Below are 17224 nucleotides of genomic sequence, written 5' to 3' on the forward strand. Positions count from 1 at the left end.
GCTGGGCTTTTGAGAGATGTTACTTTTCCAGAAATTAGTTTCTTTTCTCATTGAAATTTTAAAATATGTGCTAAGATCATATCTGTTCTGTTCAGATTTATAACCAGAAGTCATTAGGCTCATTCCTGAATGGGTTCAGGGGGGAGAGAGACAGAGACAGAGAGAGAAGAAAAGAGAAGAAGACACCTTTCTAGTCAGTGATAGGTTTGGGTAAGTATCACATTCTGAGAAATGAAAGAGATTCATCATCTGCTCAACATAAACAAAGTGATCTTGAACTAGAAAGGTGGCAAGATGGACTTGGTGGAAGACTGGGTGATAGCTTAGGTCCCCTGGAAGGAACAGTTTTGCCATGTGGATCAGGTGTCATTTTACCTGGCCTTGTTCTTGATAAACCCTAACATCATCATAAATTATAAGAAGGAAAGCAAACCTAGTGATCATCTTGTTCATCTCCCTAGTTTTATAAAGAAAGAAACCAAGGGCCATGAAGAAGCTATGTAGCACAGTAGATAGAACATACCAGGCCTAGAGTTGGGAGGACCTGGTTTCAAAGCTGGCCTCAGTTAATTCCTAGTTGTGTGACCCAGGGGTCACTTAACTCTGATTGCCTAACCCTTGTTGCTCTTCAAGTTTAGAAACGATACTAAGATAGAAGGTAAGGGTTATAAAACAAAACCAAAAAAAAACAATCAAGGACCAGAGAAAGGAAGTGACTTGTCAAGGTCATACAGATGGCAAATGCCAGAGCTAAGGTCTTCTGCCTCCAAATACAGCTTCTTCCCACCATACCATACTCAATTCAAGATCTTGTATTGTGTAGGTAAAGTATTAAATATGTCAACTATGTACCTCTGTATTCTTTGGGCTTTCAGGAAATTTCAGACTGCATTAAACAGTAATCATGGGTGGCCTGCAAAGATTTGAGAGGAGAGGTTAGCATGTGAGGGATGGGAAAAGAGAAAAAAATAACTCAAGCCTTCCTACTTAGGAAACAGGGAAGCCATGTAGCCTTGCTTCCTGCCCCATCCCCACCCCTCATCTAAAAAACTGAAACAAAACAATGCCCCTTCAACCCCCAAGTTTAAAAAAGGACATCTAAAAACCATTTCCTTAACTATATGATAGCTGGCATTAATATTCTGTGTTCTTCTTGCAGCTAAGGTTGAGGGTATCCCAAATACTGTACTTAAATCAGCTGTACCGCCCCTTAGATGCCATAAGGTCATTATTAGTAATCTCTTCAGCTTTGGTCAGCAAGTCAGTGAACCTAGCAAATAGGAACTGGAGATGTTCATCCACTTAATGGGCATCTAACTTGGGACATACATGTTAAAATTAACTATGTACTTCATCAGCAATTCTAACAAGAAAAGCAGAACTAGAATTTGGAACAGTCATCATCTTATTGTTGGTTTTTATATGTTTTTCATACATAGTGTGGTTTGGTCACTCTGGTTATTTTGAAATGAATCATAACTACTGAATAATCACAGCTGCTTTCAAAAAAGTCATTACATTTTCTGGTACAGGGTTATTCCTCTCTAATGACACTGTTCATTTTGCTTGGGTTGCACTTTTAGTTTTTAGCCAAATACAATAGCAGTAAATGACTGAATCATGTTGCAAGGGAGGAAAGGCTAACTAGGCATTCCTCCAAACAGATGCTTGGGGGCTGTGGTTTATATAGACCTCCCCAGTCATTTATTATTCCTTCCTTTTCTATTGGTTCACCTTCCTCTTTCTGTCGTTCTATACCTCCCCACCTATCATACTCCACATTACCTGTGAACACACACACACTCATTCACCAGCAGCTTTTTCCTAGAAGGGTTAGGAACACAGAAAAACTGCCCAAATTGATGGAGGAGACTATGCTTTCCCATTCATAATGTCTAATTTGTTGTGACCAGTACTTAAAAGTTGTTTAGAGCTTTTACAGAATCTTAGTGTTAGAAGGGATCTCAGAGGTCATCCAGTCCAACCTGTGCTTGCTCCAAATTTCCTCTACAACATTCCTGACAAGTGCTCATAGAACATAGGATTTAGAGCTGTAAGGGACCTCAGATTATTTTGTCACTTTATGGATGAATTAAACCATGATCCTGAGAGGTGAAATGATTGGAATGAATGAAATAAAAAGCATTTATTAACTGTTTACCATGTGCAAGGCATTGTGTTAAGAAATAAAAAGGATTTTTATTTTGCATTGGGGCTAAATATACAAAAGTGCTAGGCAGCATATTTGAGGAGTGATGGCCAAGGAAGGGAGCTTTAGCCTGGGAAGATAAAGGGATTGTGAGTAGAGCCATAAGGCCATTGATACCACACCCTTTCCAGGAGCAAAGATTGTTATTTCTAGATCAAAAAGTAAAAGGGAGAGGGAGGGAGCAGGGAGTAGAACAGATGGCAAGATATGCATGCAGCCTCTGGTTTCTTGGTTGTTGCTGGATGGAGTTTAACCAAAATTAGGTTATAAATAAGAGACCTGGGATTTAAATTCAGGCCCTCTGAACTCAAACTCAATGTCCTTTCCATTGTATAGCATTTCTTTTAGTCTCCACACTATCTCAGAATCTGTTCCTTCATTCCCTTTGATGCTTCCAATATACTATTGTTATTTTTGTTGTTCAGAGATGTCCAACTCTTATTTTCCCCATGGTCCATAGCATACCACCTCCTTCTGTCCTCCACTGTCTTGAAATCTGTTCCATTTCATGTTCATTGTTTCTATGACACTGTCAATCCATCTCAAACCTCTGCCCAGCTCTTCTCCTTTTGCCTTTGATCTCTCCCAACATCAGGGTCTTTCCCAGTGAGTCCTGTCTTCTCATTTATGTGGCCAGGATATTTAAGCTTCAGCTTCAAGTATTTGACCTTGAAATTAATAGTATGAATTAATTTCTTTAGTATTGCCTGATTTGACCTCCCTGTTGTCCAAAGGACTCTTGAAAGTCTTCTCCAACACCATATTTCGAAAGCATACCAATTTCCCCACTTTTTGAAACTCTGCTTTGGTGTCAGGAAATTCTAAATTTAACTAAATGTGGCCCAACTAATTGGATCTTAGTAATCAGGCTTTAATTTTTTTTTTCTTTTTGAATGAGATGAAGTAATTTCTTGTGCATGTCACCATTTCAAAATTCCTAGAAGGATCCATTTTTTTTAGTGTTAAATAGAAAGTGAGAGTAGAGGGAGAAATGAAGAAATAATAACCCAAGGGTTCTTCACATTGTTTTTGTGAACTTAAAAAACCCCCTTTATTCATGATTACTTTAACATAAGATATCCCAAAAGTCTTAGAGCTGTTTTAAGTTATTACAACTTAGAAAGCTACTAAAGATTAAAACTGCAGAAAGACTTTTGGAATACCAGTATAATTGGTTCCCTTCCTAATCCTATCTATGTTATGCATTTAAAAACATTATTCTGAAAAGGAATCCATAAGCTTTACCAAATTACCAAGGAGGTCCAAAGAGTTAAGAACTTCTGAGATGGATTAGAAGTACAGTCAGTGTTCCATATTTATCTTTGTATCTCCTTTGGCTGACACATTAATTGATTGAGGAACTCCTGAGAAGAGGGAAAGAACGTGTTTTAATTTATAAATTCTTTAAGTGTTACATATTATGCTTCTTTTCTATAGCAACAGGGCCACTATCACAGGGAGGGCTACATAATAGATGTTAAAGAAATACTTCAAGGATTGAAAAAGATTTTTGAAATGAAGTATAGACAAGACAGCTAGACCCAGAAAGGAAGGGAATTATAAGAACTTCTAAGAGGGTACTTCATTCTTCTGAGTTAAAAATGATGGGAGACTTGAAATACAAATTGGTATTACCAGAGTGGATGGGAGCTCTCATCAAAGAAAAATGATATCTACAAAGTGTTTTTTCTTTTTTTCTTTGAGATAAAATAGCAAGTCCATCTTGCCATAAGGATTTTTCCTTTCTGTGTTTTGGATGACAATTGTACTTTTTAGTTACAAATTTTGGAATTTCATTGTGATTTATAAAGAGACTCCTTTGGAGAAGGGATTTGCTTCATTTTAAAAAGCAATTTAATTCCAATGTTATATAGAACAAAGTTAAGCATGGGTCCTGCCAAGTAGACTGACCCTGTTATCCAAGCAACCTAGATAACTGATCATTTTTTTATTTATTTGTTTGTTTGTTTTGGTATTTGTACTCTAGAATTCAGCTCTCTGTATAGAATTAGTATTTGATCTTAAGGGGGAAGATGCAGAATGTTACATGTCCAGATGTCAAGTGTCTTCTTTAATCCAAAGACCTAATGGTTTTGCTTTGTGTTGTTAATAGTATGTAGTTGCAAAAGAACTGGATTTGGATTCTCAAGATCTGAGATATAATTTCTTCTCTGCCGCTTAAGACAATTAAGTCTGACTTTGGGCAAGTCACCTCATATCTCTGGGCTGAAGTTTCTTCATGCTACCACCTTCTTAGGATTGCCATAAAGAGACTTTTGATTATAGAAATATAAATTGCTGTTATTATTATTTAAGTAGTCCACATTTGGGAACACTCTTGTTGTAAAACAAACAGGGAAGGGAGGTGCAGACTCTCCTGGTTTGTACATCCTGGACCCTGACAGCAAGATTATGTTGGACAGTCTTTGGGTATAAACTTTTGAATCACTGACCTTGTTTTTGACTTACAGAAAGATACTAGATGGGATTATTTTATTCAGGTATTGCCCCTGTAAGAAAAATGACCCTGTCTAATGAACCAACCATTGTGTTAGGTGATTTTTGGAAGAGGAAAAGATCAACACTTTTGTGTGGCTTTGTTACAAGTATTGTTGATGAGCCTACATTGCTCATTTAGGAAGCAGTTATTGAGGGTAACTTTACTGTCCTCAAGAGGATGGGATCTTGAACTATTTTTGTAGACAGAACACTGTTGTGAGTACTAGATGGGAGGTGGAGAGGACATGGCTTTTAGGTAGTATAATTCCTGGAGACCTATCCTTCTTTCTTTCTTTTTTTTTAAACTTTTACTTTCCCTCTTAGAATCAATACTAGGCATTGGTTCCAAGGCAAAAGAATGGTAAGGGCTAGGCAAAGGTTTTAAGTGATTTGTCCAGAGTCACATAGCTAGGAAGTTTCTGAGGTCACATTTGAACCTAATACCTCATGTGTCTAGGCCTGACCCTCAAACCCCAATGGCAACCTATTTTAGACTATCACAGATTCATGATTAAGCTAATTGCATCAGATTCTCAGGAAGTACAGTTCAAAGTGAAGGTATTTTAAAGGCACGATCAGTGATTCTAGGCTGTCATTGGTAAGTTTGTCCAAACAAATATTTGACAGTTAGTGGACCTAAATAAAGATTGGGAGACAGGTAATAAGAAAGCAGAGCTTACTCAGAAGTCAAGAGGAATTATTATTGATCCTGGTATTTGTGGTAAATGGTAGTCAAATTAAGAACTAGTTTGGGTGTAATTATGTAAGAGTGGAAGTAGAAAGGTAAAACAGACTGTGTTGCTTAGAGAGCTTTGAATCTCAAAGGACTAAACTATCTCCATATTCTTTATGAATTATTTGTTGGTAGCCCCTATACCCATATGCATGCATGCATACACACACACACACACACACACACACACACACACACACACACACACACACTGCCTTTAAAAAGGGTATGCAAAGAGAATAAAGATATTCTCTCTTTTGCAGAAGTGGGGTAAGGTAAGGGGACTTTGTTTGAAGGGAGGGTGATACTTAGAAATGTAGCTCATTTTAAGCAAATTCAAAAACTGAAATTACTGATGCCTAGAGAGAACGCCCAGTACTTGACATTGTGCAGTTATCAATAACTTCAGTTAAGAACTAGGTTTCATGATTACCCAATTTACAGCTGACAAAACTAGGAAAGACAGCAAACACCAATGTATGACAAGACCCAGGATCTCAGTTAGCTAGAACATTGGGCCAAATCAAATAAAAGATAAATGCAATAAGAATCAATGTAAACATTTATCCTTTCACAGTAACAAGATGAGATGGATCTAAGGTTTTTAGTGGACTGCAAATTTATATGAGTCAACAGTGTGTTATGGTAGCTAAAAAAAGCTAAGACAATCTTAGGTTGCATTAAGAAAGAATAAGGTGATAATATCTGCCCTTATCAGACCATAAAGAATACTTTTTTCAGTTCACTTCTGAGAATCACATTTTTTTAAGAAAGAATTTGATAAGCCAAGGGATGGCACCTAGAATGAGGAAGAGCCTGGGACCATATTCTATGAAGATCACTTCAAGGAACTATACATATTTAGCCTAGAAAACAGAAAACTTAGGAAACATTGGTAGCTATTTTCAAGTATTTCATTTGTTATATAGAAGTGAGATTGAACCTGTTCTGTTTGACCACAGTGAGTAGAACTAAAAGCAACAGGTGGAAATTGAAAAGAGACAAATTTATATTTGATATAAATATTTTTCCACAAATTATAGCTATTTAAAAGTTAAATGGATTGCCTCTTAAGGTAGTGGGTTCTTCTTCACTGAAAGTTACTAAGAAAAGCCTTGATGACCATTGTTGGGGATAGTGTAGGTTATTTTTCAGGTATGGGTTGGACAAGATGGCCAATGAGACCTCTGTGAACTCTGAGATGCTGTTTTTCAGTGACATAATGAAATTGGATGATGAATATTCATTTAAGTTGTTAAGTCCTACTGATTCTTCACGATATATCTCTCAAATCCATTCCCTCTTTTTCATTCATAATGCTATCATTTTAAAGCTCTTATTAATTCTCCATTAGTCTATTCTAATAGATTCTTGACTTCCATTCTATCTTTTACACTGATGCCAACCTTATTTTTCTACTGTGTAGGATCTACCATGTCACCCCTCCCTGCCTCCTGCTCAAAAATCAGCAGTGGCTCACTTATTACCTTCAAGATAAAATATAGCCAGATATTTAAGGTCCTCTACAACTTGGCTCCTCCCTTCCTTTACAGCCTTATTTCATCATGATCCTCTTCATGTATTTGACATTCCAGGCAAACTGGACTGGACTGCCCCAGTGAATTCCTATAAGCTATCCTTTATGTCTAGAATATACTTCAACTGCTTGTTGAAGTTTTTTTCCTTTGAGTCTCAATTGGAGTCTCATCACCTACATGAAAATGTCCTCAATTTCCCCCCTTCACACTCACAGCTTGATGTGATATCACCTTCAAATTTTCCTTAAGCAAGTTGGGACTCTCTCTTATTCTATCACATTCTATTCTAGTAGCTAGAGGGCTGGATTTGGAGTTAAGAAAACCTGTACCATAATAATAACAACAACAAATTTTCATCTTTGTATTCCTAGCACATAGTACAATAACTTGCATTATTAGTGTCTTCTTTTTTTAGGACTCCTAAGTCACCAGGGCCATATTTGTGTGTGCATATGCACATATATGTAATGTGTATGTACATATACTACATATATGTATGTACATGTGTGTAATATATTTCTAATGTCAATTCATCGATTATTGAACACCTATGTGAAAAGATACTTTACTAGGTACCTGCCTTCAAAAAGCTTACATTCTAGTGAGTAGATTCAGGATTTACATAAATAAGTAAATAGAAAGCATGTAAAAGGTAAAGAAATACAGAAAACCTAGAGCATGCAGAGACTTTGGGTTATCACGTTAGGCCTTGTATCACTGTTGTTGAGCCTTAAGGGAGTTTAAGAGATACTAAGAGATAGAGGTAATATGAAGAACATCCCTTCCAAGATAGCTTCTTTTTCTGGGAATGGGGAGTCAAGGATATTCTAGAAAAAGAGGATATCCTTTAAAAACTGATTAAATGGTTGAAAATAATAGGTGCATCTCCATTCTATCTTAAGAGTTGCTAAAAAGGCCCAGTGCTGATTTGTCAGATAGGTCAAGGTTTAGAGTTATTCTCTCATTCTCCATGTATTGGTAGAAGACTTTGTATTGGAGGTTTCTCTTTAGTGGAGGTCTTCCTAAGACTTTGGGAAGAATATCTGGATTAATAACTGGCAAGAACATTCAGCATAAACTCCCTAAAAGTATTTCTGGAAGAGAGAGTGAGGTTGAGGACACTATGCAACTCTGCCTCACTTGAATCCAATTCACACACTAGTCGAGACATCATTCATCATTCACTACTTTATTCATCTTAACCCTGATGCCAGCATTGTGATATCATTGGTTTTCTCAGAAAACAAAGGATGAACAACAACATAAGATTAATGTGCTTTATACAGCAAATCTTTATTAGCATCTCTGTCCCAAACTCTCAATTAAATCCATGCAGAGCTATGCAAACCCCAGCTGTTAGATACCACCACCTTGAAGCAGCAGCATCCACCAGCACGCCCTTTAGTGGGACAGTTTGGAAGTGAACCATCTTTTTGCATTAGGTACAATGTCACTAAAAGGTTGGGTGCATCTTGAAGTGAAACTCTCAGCCTTCTTAAACTAGTCTCCTTCCTTATTGGATGACCCTGTTTGGCCAAGCACAGGTGAGTTAAATCCAAGTTGAATTCTAGTTGTAGAAGTTCCCTTAATTGGTAGTGATGGATGTTCAAGGCAGAAAGGGCACAACTTGGCTTCTCAGCTCTGGAGAGAACTTTGTGGATAAGTTGAAAAAATTCAATTGGGATGTCACTGAGAGAATGAATATGGAACCCACAGATGGTGATTACAGCATTGCATTTTAAACAACAGTTCTTGAATTTCTGACTGTGTTGGTAGGAGCTCAGGGCATTCTATGGTCGGACAGCCTGGGTGTTCTTTTTTCTCTTTCCTCCTTCCCTCTAACTTCTTTAAACTCTCTTTGACACTGTTTATACTGGCAGCTTCCAGTGCTGCCTTTGGAGGCTTTCTATGTATACTAGCTTCAGGCCCCATATTAAAACAAAATAAAACAAAACAAAAAAACCCCTCCACTTTAGTTCCTGGATGGTATAATTCTCTCTGCGTTCACCACTGTTTCTTTCCTTCCTATACCACACACATATGCATTTGAACTCACATGTGCAAACACACAGTTTTTCCTTAAGGTTACTTTAAGGGTTTAATGTGTTTCCCTGAGGTCACATTGCCATCCCTGTTGCAATGTTCAGAACCTCATTTTTTTAGCTCTTTCTGCTTGGGCTGCCCTGAATGACCACATCCTGGTGGCTGTCCTCTGATTTACCTTATCATTTTCAATAATAGTCTTTTGTAAAAGCAAGGCAAGGCAACTTGATTGGAGCCCAATGCCTTAGATGTGGCCTTATTTAGTCTTATATGTTCTGAAAGATAATAGTCTGTGCCTTTGGCTCTGTACCTTCTCTTTATACGATGTGAATTGAATTTGCTCCTACACATTGTGTTGGAAGTGATTTAATGATTTGCTGTCTTGAACCCTTTAAAGCCATCTTCTGCTCTGTTTTGTAGGGTCTGACCTCTGAGGTTAACATTCTACAGTGTGTGTATTTTTACCCCAATACTCTGATTACCTTATGTTTTTCAACATTTAACTGCTTAAGCCATCTGTTGTCCATTCTCTGCAGTCCATCACAACAAGGTTGCCCTTAGACCTGGTGAACTCTCTCCACAAGTTTGGCTTTTCACAGCTTCCTGCATACGGGTGAATGGGTCAACCATTTTTGCTTTTATTTTGTTGAATTCTGGGTCTCAAATAGGCTTTTTCCATACGAAGTGGAAATGAATACCAGCCTAAATCCTTCTCGTTTGTGGAGCTGAAGATATTTGGGAGGTTAAAAAAAAAGACTTAAAAAAATTAGATGTGGTCCTGCTGAACTTGTGTGGTCAGATACACAGACCAACAGGCCGGAGTGAGTGCTAAGCTTTGGCAATTCTCTAGGTCCATACCAGCTTTTTTGATCACTATTGTAGACAGAATGAAGCGAGGCTGAGAAAACAGCATGTTTTATGGCTATTGGTAAACCAGGTTGTAGGTGGATTGCATGTTAAGTGTCGATAAAATGCCCCGAGAGCTGAGAAAATTGTCCATGGAAATTGTGGGTTGATATTTTCTCTTCAATGGAAAACAAGCTTCTTGAAGGCAGGGTCTGCTTGTTGTCTTTGTGTTTTCACTGCCTAGCACAGTTCTTGGAGCATAGTAGATATTTAATAATGAAGGGACATTTGGAACCCCCCAATAGAAACTATAGTAAACCAAAAATCTTTGGATAAAGTGAACCACAGGGAAAGAAAGGGTGCTCAACTCGACTCTCAAGGGATATAATATTACATAACTAGTGGCTCAGTGGACTGGAATCAGGAACTGAGTTCAAATAAATGTAGCTTTTGTAGCCTATTAGCTGGGTGACCCTGTGCAAGTCACTTAGCTTCTATTTGCCTTGGTTTCTTCATCTGTAAAATAGGGATAATAATCGCACCTACACCTACCAGGGTTGTAAGGATAAAACAACAAAGTAATTGTAAAGCTCTTAGCACCATACCTGCCACAAAGTGTTATATAAATGTTTGTTATATAATTATCGATAAAATCCATAGTTAATAGGACAAGAATTATCTTATATTGTGTAGTCTGTTTGAATGATATAATGGCAAATTATAGGCAAATTTCTTTGAGGTTGTCACAAACAGCCTCAAATAGGAAAGTTAATTTCTTTTAGGAAAAATGTCAGAACCTCTCAGTTAAAAATTTTTAAGGAGTTGCACCTTTTGGCACTTTTTGTTGTTGTTGTTGTGATAGGACTGATATTTACCAGAGTTTTCTCCTCTTAACTGCCCATTCCCCAGTTGGGTGAGGCTACATTTTTCCTAAAAGGCAACTAAGCCAGAACTTGATTGTGGTGGGACAAAGCCCAAGCTATATCCCCTGCCTCCTCCAAATACAGCTTCCTGGCCATATAGGGTATCAAAGTTTCTACCAAGTGGGGTAGTTCCCTTATACTTGGTAGCTGCCCAAAGACCACCCTGCCCTACATGCCCATATGTGTTTCTATAAATGCTAAGGGTTATTGTATTCTGGTCAACATCCTTGCTCTGTTAGTAAATCTGCTTTTCAGAAGGATCACCTGCTTAATGACATGATCCTGTGATACAAGACTTAACCTTCTTTAGCTGAACTTTCTCTAATTAAGAGGTCTCTAGAATCACAGCTAATATATAGTTGAACAAGATCACCCTCTGTAATGTATCCATGTGGTCAATGAAGCCTTTTACTTGAATGCTTTAATGAAGAAAGACCCAGAGACTTCAGAGGTTACCTATTCTGCCTTTGGTCTGCTTTGATTGCTAGGAAAACTTTCTTTGCATCAAGTGTAACTTTTCCTCTTTTCAACTTCCACTTGCTGTTCTCATCTGTGGCCAAGTATTCCACTTCCTTTTACAGTCCTTCAGATATCTGAAGACAGCTGTTGTATATCTTTCCCCCACCCCAAGTTTTGTCCTCCAAGCTAAACATTCCCATTTACTTCAAATGATTCTCATATTGCTTGAAAACAAGATCTTTCAGCATCCTCTTTGCTGTCTTGACTCCAGTTCATCAGTTTCTTGCTTGTGTGGTACCCCAGGCCAACCATAATACTCCAGGTGTCTGATCAGAGAAAACACAATTGGACCTGTCTTTTCATCTCTCTAGCCCTGGACATTATGATTTCTTAAGATAGCACTAGCTTTTTTTGGTTATCATATCATACTCTTGACTCGTACTAAGCTTATATATTAAAAAACCTCCAGATAAACTAGCCATGCCTCCTTCATTTTGTACTTTGGAAATTGCTTTTTTGGGGAACCTAGAGTTTTGAATAGTTAAATCTTTTACATTTCTTCTAGTTATGTTTTTTTCTTATTAGATTTGGTCCAATGTTCTAACCCATAAAAATCTTTTTGGATCTTGATTCCACCATCTAATATAACTATTCTTTCTGACTTGACTCATCTGTAGATTTGAAGAGTATATCATCTGAGCCTTTATCCAAGTCAGGACTGATAATAATTCCCTGGAGATGACCTTCTCGGTTTATATTGGATCATTGCTGTCTTCACAATGGGTCCAGTCACTCACCTAGTTTTTCATTCACCTAATTAGAGTAACCTACATCTTCCTATCATTTTAATGAGAATAGCATGAGAGGCTTTCAACTGCTTTGCTGAAATCCATCTAAAATATGTTTACATCAAATAGTCCTCTTGTCAAAAATGGAAATAATGTTAGTTTGGATGAAGCCATATTTATTATAAATGGAATTATTTATTATGAATGGAATATTAAACTCAGAGTTAAAAGAGACCAGAGTTCAAATTGGGCTCTCATACTTAGCAATGTGGATCTGCATCTTTCATCTTACTGAGTTTCAGTTTCTAAATCTGTAAAAATTCTCTTCTTATCTGAGTACCTACCTCAAAGAATTGTTCTAAGGAGATACTACTGACACATTGCTTTGTAAGTCTTAAATTTGTATAAAATTAAGGGTAGCAGGGTAGCTCAGTAGATAGAGAGCCAGTTCTGGAGAAGGGAGGTTCTGGGTTCAAATGTGGCCTCAGATACTTCCTAGCTGTATGATCCTGGGCAGGTCACTTAACCCCATTTGCCTGGCCCTTACTGTTCTTTCCTGGAACTGATACTTAGTGTCAATTCTAAGGCAGAAGGTAAGGGTTTTTTTAAAGTGGTTTATAATTGTCATTGTTGTTATCATTGCTTCTATTTCTAGATGTTCATTTAATAATTCATTCTAAACAGGAATTATAATCAAGCTCACGGCCTTATAGTTTGCAGATTCTATTCTCTTTCCTTATGTTTTTAATTGGAATATTTTTTCTTCTGTAATCCTGTGGTACCTCTCTAATTATCCTGTCTTTCAAAAGTCACTCTGAATGGCTCAGCAACCATATTGGACCATTCAGTTCATTCAGTTCCTACAATGTGGTTCATTTGGGTGATTGAACTTATAGGGTGGGTAAGTGTTCTCTGATTATCTTTGGTATCAACTCCTTATCTTTCATTGTTTATTTCTGTTCTTTTTAGTTTAAAGAAAATGTTCTTTTACAGAGAAAATAGAAGCTAATTATTAGAGTTGAACATCTGAATTTCTTTACATTATTAGTTATCAGTGTCTTAAGCACCCTTAGCGTGAAGGGTGCTCCCCATCTCTTCTTGGAACTAAAAAAAATATAGTTTAAAAAATATAACAGCAACCTCCTGTTTGTTGTCATTGATTTTCCTCTCCAGACTTAGCTTATTCTGAGCTACATCACTCCTAACACTATTCTTATGGGACCAGGCATACTTTTAAATTTATTTCTTGCTACCTCTTCTTTGCTTACATCTTTGTTTGATGAGTTCCTTGTGCATCCACATTAATCTTTTTTAAACTAATGCCTTCATTTCTTCTGAATCAATCATTTCTTGCTTCTTCCAAGATTTTATTCTTAGAAGCTTCCTAGCCCTTCCCAGCTGATTTGCCTTATAAAAATTGGGGCCATAGGATCCTAAATATCCTTTTCCTAAACACTGAAATATATTCTCTCAAAATCTAGAGTATATGTCTAGAAAATATCTTATTTTTCTCTGTTCTGTCACAGATTCTAAGCTTGGGTGTTAAGTTTCCCCACAGAACTGATGAATAAAGATGAATCTTACCATACTCTTGGGTTACTTTTTAACCAGTTTTCCATTTTAATAGTAACAAACTTTAATCTTTATTTTGGAATTTCTGTATGGAATTTCTATGTATTTCTATATATCTTAGCAGGATTGTATTATTTTTTGTTTTGGTATTAGTCGTGCTACAAATATTTTTTTCTGTGTGCTCATTAATATACAGTGAGTAAGTAACTTGGTCTTCTGGCTTTAATTTTTACCCACTAAATTAAATTAGTTTAGCTGTACAGCTAAATGCTTATGTAACTATTCTACTACCAATTAAAAATTAATTTTGCTACTGAACCATGTAGCTTATTCTGTTTTCTGTGTTTACTGTCTTTTACCAGAAACAGAAAGGGTAGAATGCCATTGTTCTTACAAGTTTATTTGTAGCTATTAGTTTAATAATTCTAGTTCAGGTCTGTTTTGGAACATTGGAAAAAAACTTTGAGTTGAAAACTGAAAGCCCTAATTCCCAACTCAGTCCCAAACTAGACAGGAAATTTCCAAACAGATTCCTGACAGGGTTAGATTTGGTAATAAACTTCATCAGGCAGTGACAGATATGAGAGGCAAGAAAGGACACTGGGTGTTAAGGATATCATGAAGTGGTATCTTTCACTAAGTGTAGATTAATTTTTTCTTCTCCACTGCCACCCAACTTCCTGGAGAGACCTTTAATTGTATTATCTCTTCCCCTTTCCTCCTAATCACAAAATGTTTTTCTTTGTTTAATTTCCCTGCCTCCCATTATGTGACTATCCTAAAGGCATCTTTAGAGTCACAGGGGAGATAATTTCTTCCCACCACCATTTCCAGGACTTAACAAGTACATGTATGATGGGATACCCATGAATGAAAGACCTTCATATCCTGGACTTTTTTTTGTTTTAAACCCTTACCTTCTGCCTCAGTATCAGCTCTAAGAAGAGCGTCTAGGACTAGGCAATCAGGATTAAATGACTTGCACAGGATCACATAGCTAGGAAGTGTTGGAGGCCAATTTGAACCAGGTCCTCCTGACTCCAGGACTAGAGCACTTATCCATTGTGCTACTTAGATATCCCCATATCTTTGACTCATAGAATCATCTATTCCAACTTCATGAGTGAGGAAACTGAGGCACAGAGAAGTTCAGTGACTTGTTCAGAATTTCATTGAAAATTGGGGCAAAACCTGGTACCTTTCTGATTTAATAGGGATATGGATTGTGAGTGCGGAGTTCCTATAGCTATGAATTGGATGAGAATTTTAAGAACCCGCAAAATAACACCCATTCCCCAACTCCCTTTATATGCAAGATGCTATTTATTAAATCAGCAAATATATTATCTTTTTTTCTTTTCCTCTTTCCCTTGATTTATACAGTGGACTTCTGTGTAAAAGAAAGAGGAGGGGGCAGCTGGGTAGCTCAGTGGATTGAGAGCCAGGCCCAGAGATGGGAGGTCCTAGGTTCAAATCTGGCCTCAGACACTTCCCAGCTGTGTGACCCTGGGCAAGTCACTTCACCCCAATTTCCTAACCCTCACCACTCTTCTGCCTTGGAACCAATACCCAGTATTGACTGCAAGATGGAAGGTAAGGGTCTAAAAAAAAAGAGAAAGAAAGAGGAAAGAAACTAAGAAAGGGAAAGAGACAAAGAAATAAATGGAAAAGGTTGGGAAAAGGAAAGTGAAAGAGAATGAGGGAAGGAAAGAGAGAGAAGGAGAAAGTGGGGGGAGAGAGAAAGAGAGAGAGAGTGCTCATAGAGACAACAGAATATTCCCATTTCCCCTGCAATCCTTAACTTCTATCAGAACCCAAGACCAGATTGTGGAAATGGGAGACAAAATTCATGTCCCAGAGAAAGACTTCTCAAGTTTCAGAGCTGCTGCTTTTATTATAGTAGGGTATTAACACATGGTATGAAGCCAGATTCTGATGTGAGACTTGAACCCATGACCTAATGCCAGAGGCAAGAATGTTACCAAGTGACCACACTGACATAATAACATGTAGGCATATAAAATACTTCTTTGAGTAGTCTTATTGTTACACTCTACATTTTTTTCTTTCAGCTTTTCTCCATCATGTTCATGACCTTCCTGCTAGAGCAGAGTCTCAGCTCTAAGATCTATTTTTCTCACTGTCTTTCCATTTGCTTATTACAGCTGCTTCCTTCTTGCCTTCCGTTTCTTTGGTGCAAATTCTCTTTTTGTTCCTATTCCTTCCTCTCCTTTCCACCAGATCAAAATAGTTTCCAGAAACACTCTGGCTCTTCAACCCCTTATCTGGCCTTCCTTCTATTCAGATGTGGCCCACCCTGATTGTCTAAGATCTTTTCCTGATATTCTAACTTCAACCCTCTTCCCCTGTTTACTCCAGTCTTCCAGCTGACACAAAACTAGCTGACGCTTATATTCATAAATGTAACTGAAAATGAAATCCCTTGTATTATATTTTTAAATGATTTAGTCACATTGAGTGTTATAGGAAAACACTCTCCAACTGCTTGCTCCCTCTGTGACACATGTGAAATGGAGGACTCTTGCACACTTACTTAAGTAATAGGTATAACATTCTTTTAAAAAAGAGAAGCAATCTTGTAATCAATTGGAGGGACAGCTTTTAACCAACAGAACTGATAGCTATATCCTAGAAACCGCTATCTTTTGCATTGCAATCATTATTTTGTTTAATAATCTCCATAGTAGTGGAAATTAATAGAAATTTCCTCCTGAAAATCCTGTGTTGTAGTTTGGGGAAGAAGTATCTTTTAATCAAAATCACTATCTAGTTTCTGTACAGACAATTCATAACTCAGGATCTTTGCTTTGGTGCTAAATAAAGTTCTGTTATTTATTTCTCTGGACCTCAGATTTCTCATCTGAAAAATTATTAAATGAAGGGGTTGGACTAGATGGTCATTGTTCTATTAGAACCAAATCTATGATCCTTCATGTAGTCTTTTCAGAGCCCACCCCCTTCCATTCTGTCCTCTAGTGACTTCCCCCATAAATTACTTTATACTTATTTTGGATGTATTATTTAATATTCATGCTGTCTCCCTCTTTTGAAGAATATAAGCTCCTGAAAGTCAGAAGTTGTATAATTTTTGGCTTTGGATCTGTTTTTGGATCTTTACCACCTTACCTCTGGAGAACTTTGGCACAAAGTAGGTGCTTTAAATACTGTTTATTGATTGATTGAGAATATAGGTAAGAACAAGCTTTTAGGTTCAGCACAAGTATAGGATTAAGGGATATGTAGCTACCTATATATCTACAGCAATTTCTGTGGAGAAAAAAATCCTGAGGGTTTCACTGAACCACAGACCCAACATATATCAACAATTGACAACCAAAAAAGTACTGAGATCAGAGATTGTACTAATAAAAATATATCTAGATCAAAAAAGATCCTATTCTTGCTGTACTCTGTTGAGATGTATGGAAGTTTAAGTGCTTGGGGCAAAAAAGCATTGATGGTACCAGTTCTCAATAGCGCCACTAGTCCTTTAGCTTGATGTCATAACTTACTAAGAATTGGGACAACCAAGTATATTGACTTGTTGGTGAATGGGAGAAAACGTTGAAGTGACAGGAGAAGTGTCAAGGGGC

At 37.3% G+C, this 17224-nt stretch overlaps 1 protein-coding gene across 5 annotated transcripts in view; it reads left to right on the plus strand.

Annotated features, from left to right (window-relative positions):
* RGL1 (ral guanine nucleotide dissociation stimulator like 1) overlaps positions 1-17224 on the plus strand; it is a 347473-nt gene that overhangs the window by 184959 nt on the left and 145290 nt on the right. The gene's annotated exons all lie outside the window — the stretch shown is intronic.

Source organism: Monodelphis domestica, chromosome 2 (genome assembly GCF_027887165.1).
Source record: "Monodelphis domestica isolate mMonDom1 chromosome 2, mMonDom1.pri, whole genome shotgun sequence".
In the NCBI taxonomy this organism is placed as follows: Eukaryota; Metazoa; Chordata; class Mammalia; order Didelphimorphia; family Didelphidae; genus Monodelphis; species Monodelphis domestica.